The following is an 11,526-nucleotide window of genomic DNA, read 5'->3' as shown; positions in this document are numbered from 1 at the left end:
ACAACCTGAGTTCAACCTTCAGGACCCCCATGGCCAAGGGGAGAGCTGATTCCCATAAGCTGTCCTCTAGCCTCCATGAGCTTGCTGTGGCACACACTCACACAGAATAAAATAAAACGGGGTTTTAAAAACACTGTTTTGTTATTAAAGGTCATGGGGTTTTTCATAAGAAGGAAATGCAATGGAAGAAAGCAGGAAGATTGTTAAGTTGGTTTACAGTAGAGACAGCCTAGCTTCCTGCCTCAGACTTTTATCTTAGCCATCATACCCCTGGCATGCGCTCTCAGGAACCACCCTATGGCCTTATTTACTTATTTGCCTCCCATGAGCAACTCTCTGAGGATAATAGCTTCAAAACCCACCAAAGTCCTCTGTCTATGACTGTTCCAAGGACAATGACGAAGTGGCATTCTCCCTTAGAGGAGGACACACCCTCTCTCTCTCCTCATGCCTCTCTTCTTGTAGCTCTTGTGCTTAAATCTATAGTAAAATTTCTTTCTCACTGTTATTTGATTTCATACCTGTATATTTTGAATTGAGGGCATTTTCACCACTCTATATTAAAGTATCTTTATTAATGTCCTCAAAGAAATAAAAAATAAAACCCCACAGTAGCCAGGTGTGGTAATCCTATCCCTCTGGGTAACTATGAAACAGGAGAATGATAAATTCAAGGGCCAGAAGGGGAAATATAATACATACTAAGACACTGAGTCAAAAAACAAACAGGAAACATCATACCACAGTGATTGACACATTGTAAACGGTCAATAAAGACCAGTTAGTTGAGGTTTTATTATTCCTGATAAGTTTAAATATATTAAATTTAAGGGCAGTGTGACTAACAAATGCATGCAGTTGAATTTCTTTATTTCTTTATTATTTTTTTTTATTTTTATTTCTATCTCTTTTTGAGACAAGGTCTCATGGAGCCCAAGCTAGCCTCCAGTTTGCTGGGTAGCCGAAGATAATCTCAAACTTCTCATCCTCAAGCTGCCACCTCGCGGTGCTGAGAGTCCAGGCTGCCACCACTGCACCAGACTGTATGATCCCCTATATGACACCGAGGATCAGCCCCAGGGCTCTTCGCGTGCTAGGCAGGCACTCCACTCACTGGGTTACATTCCCAGCTCCCTATATTAATTTTTTGTTAATTGAAAGTAGGGAGATTCAGAGAAGGCAAAATTAAAAGCATGGGACTTAACTCTCCTTAAAGTATTAGGTGTGCGACACATTAAAACAAACCCATTTCCAGTTTTGTGACTGTATTAGTTTCCTAAGAATTATCACAAACTTTGTGGCTTAAAACAAGAGAGCCTTCTTTTCTGAGCGTTCCGGAAGCCAAAAGCCTCGACTCTTTCGTCAGGACACAGTTAAGGCGGCAGCAGAGCCACCCAGCGCCCAGCGCCCAGCGCCCAGCGCCCAAGAGGGTCTTTTGTGGCTGCTTCCTGTTCCTGGTACCTTCAGTCTCCCTTCATCCATGGCTTCAGCATTACCATCTCTGCATCTGAGACCCTCTTCTCTGTGGCTCTCTCCATTCCGGCCCATTAGGGTGTGGGGGATTGCACTTGGGGACCACCCGAGGATCAAGGAGAACCTTAATTTACTCTTGCCTCTCTTGTCGTTTTAGTTACACTCTCATATTTAACCAAGTCTCTTCAGACACAGAAGGCAACGCTCACGAGCTTCGGGGATTGAGGTCGAGTATTCTGGGGGACTCTTTTCAGTCCACAACAACTACTATTCCTCGTTTGGGGGAGTTTTGTTTTCCATTTGATATTTTGAGACAGGGTCTCCCTATATGACCCTAGGTAGCCTGGAGCTCCCTATGTAGCTAGCCCTGGCCAAATTTCTTGAACTCCCCAGAGATCCACCCGCCTCTCTCTCAGTGCTGAGATTACAGGTAAGGTGCCATGCTTGGCTCGCTACACGACCTTTCATGGTAAAATCTTTATCCATCCTTATTTCCATCTCCTTCACTATATCCATAACCTGGGAGCTCAGCAACGCTGGTGAGCAGGCTACAACAGGTTCAGTCTGAGACCTCCACACGAAGCTCCAGATACCAAGTAAGCTGGTCTGATTGGACCCATCTTAAATCAGCAAATGTTAACTGAGAGAGCCCCGTGTTCCTAGCTGTAGGAATCCCATAGAGCCAGCTTCCTGCTTTTAGGACTAACCTGGGAGAAGCAGAACTCGAGGGAATCACAGTTCCACTTCCCCTTATGAAAAAAGATGGCATTAATCAGAAGCCAAAGGAAGGTGGAGTCAGACGGCATGTTCAGACACCAGCCTTGGTCCTAGAACAATCTAAAGCCAGAAGTTTTGCAGACGGTTGCATCTACTCCCAGAAAGCAGTAGAGAATTGTCTAGTAGCCTCTGGGCCTTTTTTTTTTTTTTTTCCACATCTGTTAACATATTTGAAGATTACAAATTCCTTTTTTACTTTGTATTGGTTTTTCAAGACTAAGTTTCTCTGTGTAGACCTGGCTGTCCTGAAACTCACTCTGTAGACAGACAGGCCGGTTGCCAACTTAGAGAGGGACCCCTGCCCAGCACAAATTCAATTTTTAAGGATTGCGCTATTACTCTGAATCTACTGGCTTCTTCCTCAGCGGGATGCGACGCTGTGTCCTTCTGGGGACTCATATCTAGAGACACACAATGTCCACCTAAGCCTCAGTTTTCATCATGTTTTTAAGATTTTATTTTAGGAGGGTATGTGCACACGAGAGCAGTGCCAGAGGATGCCAGCAGAGGGCGTTGCATCCCCTCTTGGGGCTAATCCTCAGAAGCAGCTTCAAGCTCTCTTTACTGCTGAGCCCTCCCTCCAGCCCCAGACACATTTTCTGATGTGTCTCCTCCCACAGGGCATCTGGCACACTTTCACAAACACTCCACATCTTTACCACATCTTTACCACCAGACGGGGTAAAGTTCATCATCTAACCCGGCCCCCAGACCGCTTCACCTCAGACTGACTTTACACTGCTTCAAGACTGTGTTCCCAAAACACTTCCAGTGCATTTTGTTTTGTCCATACCCTTCCGCGTGGTCACAATATTCATGTGAAATATACTTGAGTTCAGTTGTTTCCGTTTATGTACAGTCAGGGGTTTCTTTCCCTCCCGGCCTTGTTTTAATTTTATTCTTCAGTAGGTATGACACTGGCATGCTTTTAAAAGATCAAACCTGGGCTAGAGAGATGACTCAGAAGTTAAGAGCACCGACTGCTCTTCCAGAAGTCCTGAGTTCAATTCCCAGCATCCACATGGTGGCTCACAACCATCTGTAATGGGATCTGATGCCCTCTTCTGGTGCATCTGAAGACAGCAACAGTGTACTCATATACATGAAAGAAATAAAATCAAACCTATCACATGCAAAATCTCACGTCACCCCCTCCAGAGTCATTCCATCCTTTCTTTTCGACACGCCATCAGCATTTTTGTTCTCTGGCTCCGAGCCAGCTTTGCTCTCCTTTCTTACATGAAAGGCATCGTGTGCTCCATGTCCCCTCCTGCCCTTGGAACACTTTCATTTGATTTTACCTAGGACCAGCTTTTGTCAGTTCACAGACTTCGCTCGCATGTGGCATTGTTTTGCGTTTTACAGCACGACACTACTCCAACATGGTCTAGGCCGCGTCCCATGCAACATTGTAATGAATAATTTCACGCATTCATATTTCTGTATTGTAGGGAGTGTGTCCTCGGGGTAAATCTCTGGAAGGGGGTTTCTGGGTTGAGGGATAACACACATGTAGTTTCGGTAGATGCTGCCAAATGCTCCTCCTCCCAGTCCCTCTTCCTGTCCCCACCAGCCACAGTTGCCAAGCTTTTGAATTTTACCTCTCTGGAAGCTGAGAGATGGTATCTAACTCTGCATGTAGACCTACAGACCAGACTGCCTCTGCTTCTGGAGTGCTGGGATTGAAGACATGAGCCACCATAGCAGTTTTATGTATTTATCTACTTTAAAATTTACTGAGTAATGTTGCAATTGTTGTTCATTTATTTGATTGGTTGGAGGTTTGTTTGTTTGATTGATTGATTGATTGATTGATTGCTGTTTTGTTTTGTTTTAGGCAGGATTTTATGGCCTGGAACTTTTCAACTAGACCAGGCTGACCTTGAATCTGCTGTAATCCTCCTCCTTCTACCTCTGGAGTGTGAAATTAGGGACATACATTAGCACAACCTGGTCTTCATAGTGAGTTCCAGGTCAGCCAGGGTTACACAGTGAGATTCTATCTCCATCACTGAGACACAGTAAGAGCAAGGCAGGCTCTTCCTTCTGTGTTGACCTGACATTCTTTCTTATTTGCCTGGATACTTTAGGTGGTGTCTTAGTCAGGGTTTCTATTCCTGCACAAACATCATGACCAAGAAGCAAGTTGGGGAGGAAAGGGTTTATTCAGCTTACACTTCCATGCTGCTGTTCATCACCAAGGAAGTCAGGACTGGAACTCAANCAGGTCAGGAAGCAGGAGCTGATGCAGAGGCCATGGAGGGATGTTCTTTANTGGCTTGCTTCCCCTGGCTTGCTCAGCCTGCTCTCTTATAGAACCCAAGACCACCAGCCCAGGGATGGTCCCACCCACAAGGGGCCTTTCCCCCTTGATCACTAATTGAGTAAAAGCCTTACAGTTGGATCTCATGGAGGCCTTTCCTCAACGGAAGCTCCTTTCTCTGTGATAACTCCAGCTGTGTCCAGTTGACACACAAAACCAGCCAGGACAGATGGTTCATTAGAATCGTATTGATTGAGCAACTCTTATCCCATCGGCACCATACTAAACATCACAGGAGTGAAGCAGGAATATCTTTGAACATCTTAGAGTGTCACGGAAAAAAAACAAAACAAACCAAAACAAGATAAGCCACCTAATGAAGCAAACAGCTCAAGTGGCCATGCAAAGGACATCCTGGTGCTAAGCCCATCTATAATCCCGGCACTTAGTGGGTTGAGGCAGGAGGACTGAGAGAGTGGAGGCAGCCTGGGCTACATAGGGAGACACTGTTGTGAAAGAAGAAAGAGAAGAAAGGGAGAGGGAAGGGAAGTTTTGGGAAGAGACGGGAAGGGAAAGTGTTTGAATATGCTTGGCCCAGGGAGTGGCACTATTAGGAACTGTGGCCTTGTTAGAGTATATGTGGCCTTGTTGAAGGAAGTGAGTCACTTTGGGGGTGGGCTTTGAGACCCTCCTCCTAGACACATGGGGGTTAGTCTTCTCCTGTTTGCCTTTGGAACAAGGTGTAGAACTCTCAGCTCCTCCTGCACCATGCCTGCCTGGACGCTGCCATGCTCCTGCCATGATGAAAATGGACTGAACCTCTGAACCTGTAAGCCAGCCCCAATTAAATATTGTCCTTATAAGAGTTGCCTTGGTCATGTTGTCTCTTCTCAGCAATGGAAACCTTAACTGAGACAGAAGTTGGTACCAGGGACTGGGACATTGCTGTGATAGAACTGACCATGCTTTTGTTTGAAGGAATGTGGATTTTGGGACTTTAAAAAGCAGTGGAATATTCTAAGTGGGGCTTAATGGGCCATCCTAGTAGGAATATGGAAGACATTGGTGTTGAGAGTGATTTGAACTTTGGGGGCCTGGCTCAAGAGTTGTCAAAGGAGAAGAATGTTAGTGTGTGGCCTAGAGAATGTTCTTGTGATATTTTGGTGAAGAATATGGCTGCTTCTTGTTCTGAAGAATCTGCCTGAGGTTAAGGGGAAGAAATCTTGATTAATTGCTTTGATAAAGGAATTCTCAAAACAGCCTGGTATAAATTTTGTTGTGTGGGCACTAACGTGTACTCTCATAAGGAATGTTTTAATGAAAAGGAGCAAGCTGAGGAAAAAAATACAAAACATAGATCAAAGAATAAAGGAGCATCAGGAAGTAGAATTGAGCTGAATCCAATGTTCGAAGAGACAAATAAATTCAGGGAGTGGTGACCTCAAAGCAAGGTCCCACCCTGCTAAGCTTATTGTTTATGCTTTTGCAGTTAAACAAGGGACTTGGTTATTATTCTCATTTGGACTTTTACTCTGAAATGAACTACAATCCGGAAATAGAGAGCACAACTATAATCCAGATCTTGAGGAATAGTGGCCATAAAAAAGCTTAGGCCCAGGAATGGTGGTGCACACCTTTAATCCCAGGAGGCAGAGGCAAGCAGATCTCTGAGTTCAAGGCCAGCCTGATACAGAGCAAGTTCCAAGTAGAGAAAAGCTTAGGTCCAAGCATGGTGGCGCACACTTTTAATCCCAGCATTCAGGAGGCAGAGGCATGCAGATCTCTGAGTTCAAGGTTTGGAAATACAGAGCAAGTTCCAGGACAGCCAAGCTTGAAGGAAGTGAGGAGTTGGAAAACAGAAACCTGGTAATAGAATAAAGGGGACTATGTTCCAGCTCCAGTAAGTAGCAGAGCTTGGCAACTTTGGCCATGTGACTCTGGCTTTAGAATCAAGAGTAGGAGAATACTGGGACAATTGATAATGCTGGTTAGCTGGACCTAAGAAATTAGTGGTGAATAAGAAGAGAGTAGCATCACTGAGGTGAAATCTTTATGCTCTCATGAACACTGGGAAGTGATATATAAGAATCACACAAGTCGTTCTGGTTTTGAAGGCATGAAGGGGTCATGGAGGGCAGCTGAGACTTGGCACTGTGAGAGGCCATTGGTACAGCCTCAGTTGCAGTTGCAGTTGACAACACAGGACTGAAGGGGTCATGCAAAAAAACATTGAGACTTGGCACCATAGAGGGAGACTATGAGAGACTATTGGTGCAGCCTAGTTGCAATGAGAAATCCTAGCATTTCTCATTAGTGATGCCAGTACCATGTGATGACCACCAGGAACAGCAGCAGCCATGGAGTGGAGTCATCCAGAGCCTAGAGTGCTGCAGAGCCAGAGAAGTGAGCCAAGACCTTTTTTTTTTTAATTAGGTATTTTCCTCGTTTACATTTTCAATGCTATCCCAAAAGTCCCCCATACCCACCCTCCCAATCCCCTACCCACCCACTCCCCCTTTTTGGCCCTGGGGTTCCCCTGTACTGGGGCATATAAAGTTTACAAGTCCAATGGGCAACCCAAGACCTTTTGAGAAGGACAGAAGATTGTGTGCAGGTCTCAGACATTGGAAAAGGAAGCTGTAATGTTGAAGTTGCTTTAGAGACCCCCAATATGCAGAGCTGCAAGGTCTGTGGGATGCCTGCCAAGGAAAGCTGCTAACAGGGAGTGGAAACAGCCCAGGGGAAAAAAGTTTGTTGTGATCAACAAAGATGAAAAGAGTTGGACATTGGAAGACCACTTTGACATCAGACATGGTGGGACAGAGTCTGAAGTTTGCCCAGCTGGTGTTTGGGCTTGTTTGGTCCAGTATTTCCTCACTATGATGTTTTGAAATGGTAGTGTATATCCTGTGATGTTTAAGGTATGTGATCTGCATTTTGATTTTTACTTTATAGGGTGTCTTAGTCTATTCCTGCACAAACATCATGAGCAAGAAGCAAGTTGGGGAGGAAAGGGTTTATTAGGCTTACACTTCCATGCTGCTGTTCATCACCAAAGAAGTCAGGACTAGAACTCAAGCAGGTCAGAAAGCAGGAGCTGATGCAGAGGCCATGGAGGGATGTTCTTTATTGGCTTGCCTCTCCTGGCTTGCTCAGCCTGCTCTCTTATAGAACCCAAGACTACCAGCCCAGGGATGGTCCCACCCACAAGGGGCCTTTCCCCCTTGATCACTAATTGAGAAAATGCCTTACAGTTGTATCTCATGGAGGCATTTCCTCAACTGAAGCTCCTTTCTCTGTGATAACTCCAGCTGTGTCAAGTTGACACAAAACTATCCAGTACATAGGGGATTACAGTTAAGTAATTGAATAAATCTCAGAAAAGACATTGAATTTGGATGTTTAACATTGTTGAAACTGTTATAAAGTATGAGACTTTTGAAGTTGGACTAAAGTATTTTGCATTATGCTATGGTATGTATTATATTATGGTATGGCCCCCATAGAAGTATGTGTTTGAACAAACCTATAAGGGCCAGGGAATGGAATGTGGTGATTTGAATATGCTTGACCCAGGAGTGACACTATTAGGAGGCCTTGTTGGAGTTGGTGTGACCTTGTTGGAGGGAGTGTGTCACTGTGGAGGCAGGCTTTGAGACCCTCCTCTGAGCCATATGGGAACTAGTCTTCTCCTGTTTGCCTTTGAAACTATTAGCTCCTCCAGCACCATGCCTGCCTAGACTCTGCCATGCTTCCCACAATGATGATAATGGACTGAACCTCTAAAACTGTAAGCCAGCCCCAATTAAATGTTATCCTTTATAAGAGTTGCCTTGGTCATGCTGTCTCTTCTCAGCAATGGAAACTAACTAACTAGGACAGAAGTGAAGAGGTAGGAAAGGAAGGAGATGGAAGGGAGAAGATGGAAGGGGAATAGGAAAGGGAGGGAAAAGAAAGAAGAAAAATCTCTGACTGTATTAGCTGACCAGGCATGCTATAGAAGCTCAGAGGTAAGGGAGTATTCTCAAGGCTGGAATAAGGGATTTAAGACTAGAATCCGAGGTCCTGAAGGTCAGGATCTGGGTGCCTTGATAAGGAAGAGCAAGGGTCTTAGAGAGGGATGGAGGGTTCCATGTCACACAGGACAGGTCTTCATCCAGACCCTTTCAATCCTGGACTTCACACCTGAGGCTGAGTTGTACCTCGGTGTCAACTGAATTATGTCTACTAAAACTCTGAGAGTGAACTTGGCATGGTGGCTCACATCTGTAGTCTTGGTGCTCAGAGACTGAGGCTGGAGGATTGCCATGAGTTGAAGGCCAACCTTGTTATATAGTGAGTTCCAGACCAGCTTTAGCTGGAGTAAGAGCCTGTTGCAAAGCAAAACTGAAAATTCAACACGTGGTGGACACTGCTGTCATCCCAGCACTTGGGAGATAGGAGGAGAAGGAGGATCGGGAGTTCAAGACCAGACTCAGCTACGCATCAAGTGTAATGCCATGTCTCAAATAAAAATAAACCTGATAGTGAATGCCTCCTAGATTTCCAGACACTGGTCCTTCAAGATGGCAACTCTTTTGCATCACCTCTTCAAGAATGGTCTAGAGTTTAAAAGGCCAGCACAGTAGCTGCTTACTACATGAGGCTTTTGAGCCCTTCAGATGTAGATGGTTCAACTTAGCTGTTATATTTCATTTTAATGCAATATTGAGATCAATGTGGTTCCAGTGGTTGCTGGAGGGTTGGGGAGGTGGGGGATGTCGGCTTTCACCCAGCACTGGGTAAGAGTTCATTGTTATTGCTGTACGTGTTCATCTCACTGTTTTGAATGGAGGTGTTAGAACACTGTTAAGCCTTATGTGGCTCACAACTGTAACTCTCTTTGACAGCAGTGGGCAAGCCTCACAAGCCAATGTGATCTGGTTGGCACCACATGCTAGCCATCCCTAACCTTCAGATTTGTGTTTGAATGAACTCCCCAGATCTTTTTATACACATTAAGTACCGATTGAAAGACCTCAGGAGACTGAGAGGTACTGAGTGTGTGCCCTTCTCTCAACCTGGTCTTTTCTAGGATTGGGAGAGGAGTGGGCGGGGCATCCGGGGGAGAGAACCCTGTCTGCTACTGTGATGTCACAGAATGAAGTCATAGTAATCCATCCCTACCCAAGCTGGCATCCTGCCTGAGGGGCATTCATCCTCTCCCAACTCCCCACATACCACCTTACCCCCTCTGCTGGCAAGAGGGGACCTGGTGCATCCTCTCCCTCAACACCTGAGCCACCATAACTAAGACCTGCCAGAGCAGAAGCTGAGACACCGTTTCAACTCCTGTCAGCTGACTCAAAATGTTTGTCTCACCCAGGAGGTAGGTACACAGCTTTTGGAAATGTTGTAAAAAAAAAACTGACTAATTTTATTTCACTATTTGAGCCCCATCTCTAGTGGCATGAACACACACACACACATGCACGGAGAGGGGAGTAATGTATAGTTATTGAGCAGTGAGCAAGTATGTTCAGAAGGCCCAGCTAGCCTAAGAAAGCGGCATTGGTGAGACTGGGACAGAGCTCAAAGCTCTGAAGAGCCAGCAGTGTGAACTCAGGCAGCTCCCCCAAGTTCAGAAAGAAGCCCCCAAAAGTACACACCATCAACCATCAACTGGTGGAGCCCTTACAGATATGAACATGATAGCAAAAGCCAGTCAGTGCTTGAAATTTTATTATCTTTCAGGATTGGTTCTCTAGAGAGGGGGCAGGGTTATGGGGAAGCCTGTTTGTTAACATGAAGCCAAGAGATATAAGGCACAGAACACTTGAACCCTCGCCTCATTGTGGAGGCCGTTCCATGACCCGAAATCTGTGGCTTTTGTTAAAAAGTGTCTCCCTGCCCTTTGCTGTGTGGGCACGTTCCTTCAAAAGCAGTGAGCCTTCTAGGGTTGCGGGACTGAACGCGGACTCTACCATGTCTACATCTGTGATCTGGTGCAAATCAAAGATCGAATTCAAGCAGCACAATGGAGATGGTCCTCTATACCTAGTGGGGTGCGAGGGCCTCGGGAGCAGTTAGCTAGCGAAGGGTCAAACCACTGGCCTGGTAGTTTGGGATGCTTTTTCCTTAGATTCCGCTTTCCTTCCACCTCTTTAGATCTTCAGAACAAAACTGTAGAGGACTCCCCACCTCTCCCGTCAGCCCTTGGGGAAGCAGGTAGGTAACCACTAGTCCTCAGATGTGTTAAGGGGTTCATGTGCTCACCTCTCGTGTCTACAAAACGAGGCAGGCCTACCTTACCCCTCCATCAGAAAGGACCTAGGGAACCGCATTTTGGAATTTTGGAGCGAATAGGGAAACGCTTGATTTGGGATTTGACAGCAACCAGGACACTTGTCCTGTCTGGTGTTAGGAATGTAACCCAGGGTCCACTCTCTTCCCTGGGCTGGCCCTCGTCTGCCTTGATGGATAGGCCAACCGGACGCAGGACCCACCCAAGGAAGAGAAAGAGGAAGAAACCTAGTGGTTCCTGGCCACACCCGTCCTTGAAGTCCCAAGGACTCGCTGCGCAAGGACGGGGCCCTGCGAAACAATTCAAAACACGCTCCTGGTGCGTCGCCATGGCAACCACACCCGGTGCTAGGCAACTGGGGCGCCCGTAGTAAACTCGGTCGGGCGGAAGCATGGAGAAATCTCATCTGGCTCAGGCACTGAGACAGAGAGAATGAAGATGAAGGGAGAAAGGGAAGGAAAATATGCAACGAAGGAGCTCACGTTGGGATGGCGAAGGGTGACCCTTTACTGTCTAGGGACAGCAGCATTCCTGGCACCCCTCTTCCTCATTGAATCCCTCAGTCCCTGAGACACCGGGCAGCCAGTGTCCTAGCAGTCACTTGCACGTGAAGGATTGCCCCACAGGAAGTGCAAATGTGGCTGTCCCTCTGACTCACGCCAGCCAGCGGGCTTAGGGCCTGGAAGAAAGGCGGAGGCGGGGGTGGGGGTGGGGTGGGAGGTGGTGGGGC

General features: G+C 46.3%; 1 protein-coding gene across 2 annotated transcripts in view; it reads left to right on the top strand.

Annotated features, from left to right (window-relative positions):
* Positions 1-9,678: 9,678 nt before the first annotated feature.
* Positions 9,679-11,526, top strand: part of Gsg1 (germ cell associated 1) — a 17,562-nt gene continuing 15,714 nt past the window's right edge. Inside the window, exons 1-2 of one of the 2 annotated variants that reach the window (XM_021164942.1) lie at positions 9,679-9,881; positions 10,661-10,720. The gene's annotated coding sequence lies outside the window, so the exon portion shown is untranslated. The remainder of the gene's footprint in view (positions 9,882-10,660; positions 10,721-11,526) is intronic. The other variant, XM_021164943.1, reaches the window with a different exon arrangement.

The sequence above is a fragment of the Mus caroli genome, chromosome 6 (assembly GCF_900094665.2).
Source record: "Mus caroli chromosome 6, CAROLI_EIJ_v1.1, whole genome shotgun sequence".
Classification (NCBI taxonomy): Eukaryota; Metazoa; Chordata; class Mammalia; order Rodentia; family Muridae; genus Mus; species Mus caroli.
Note: the sequence above shows the minus strand (reverse complement) of the source record. Positions and strands in the feature narration are given on the sequence as shown.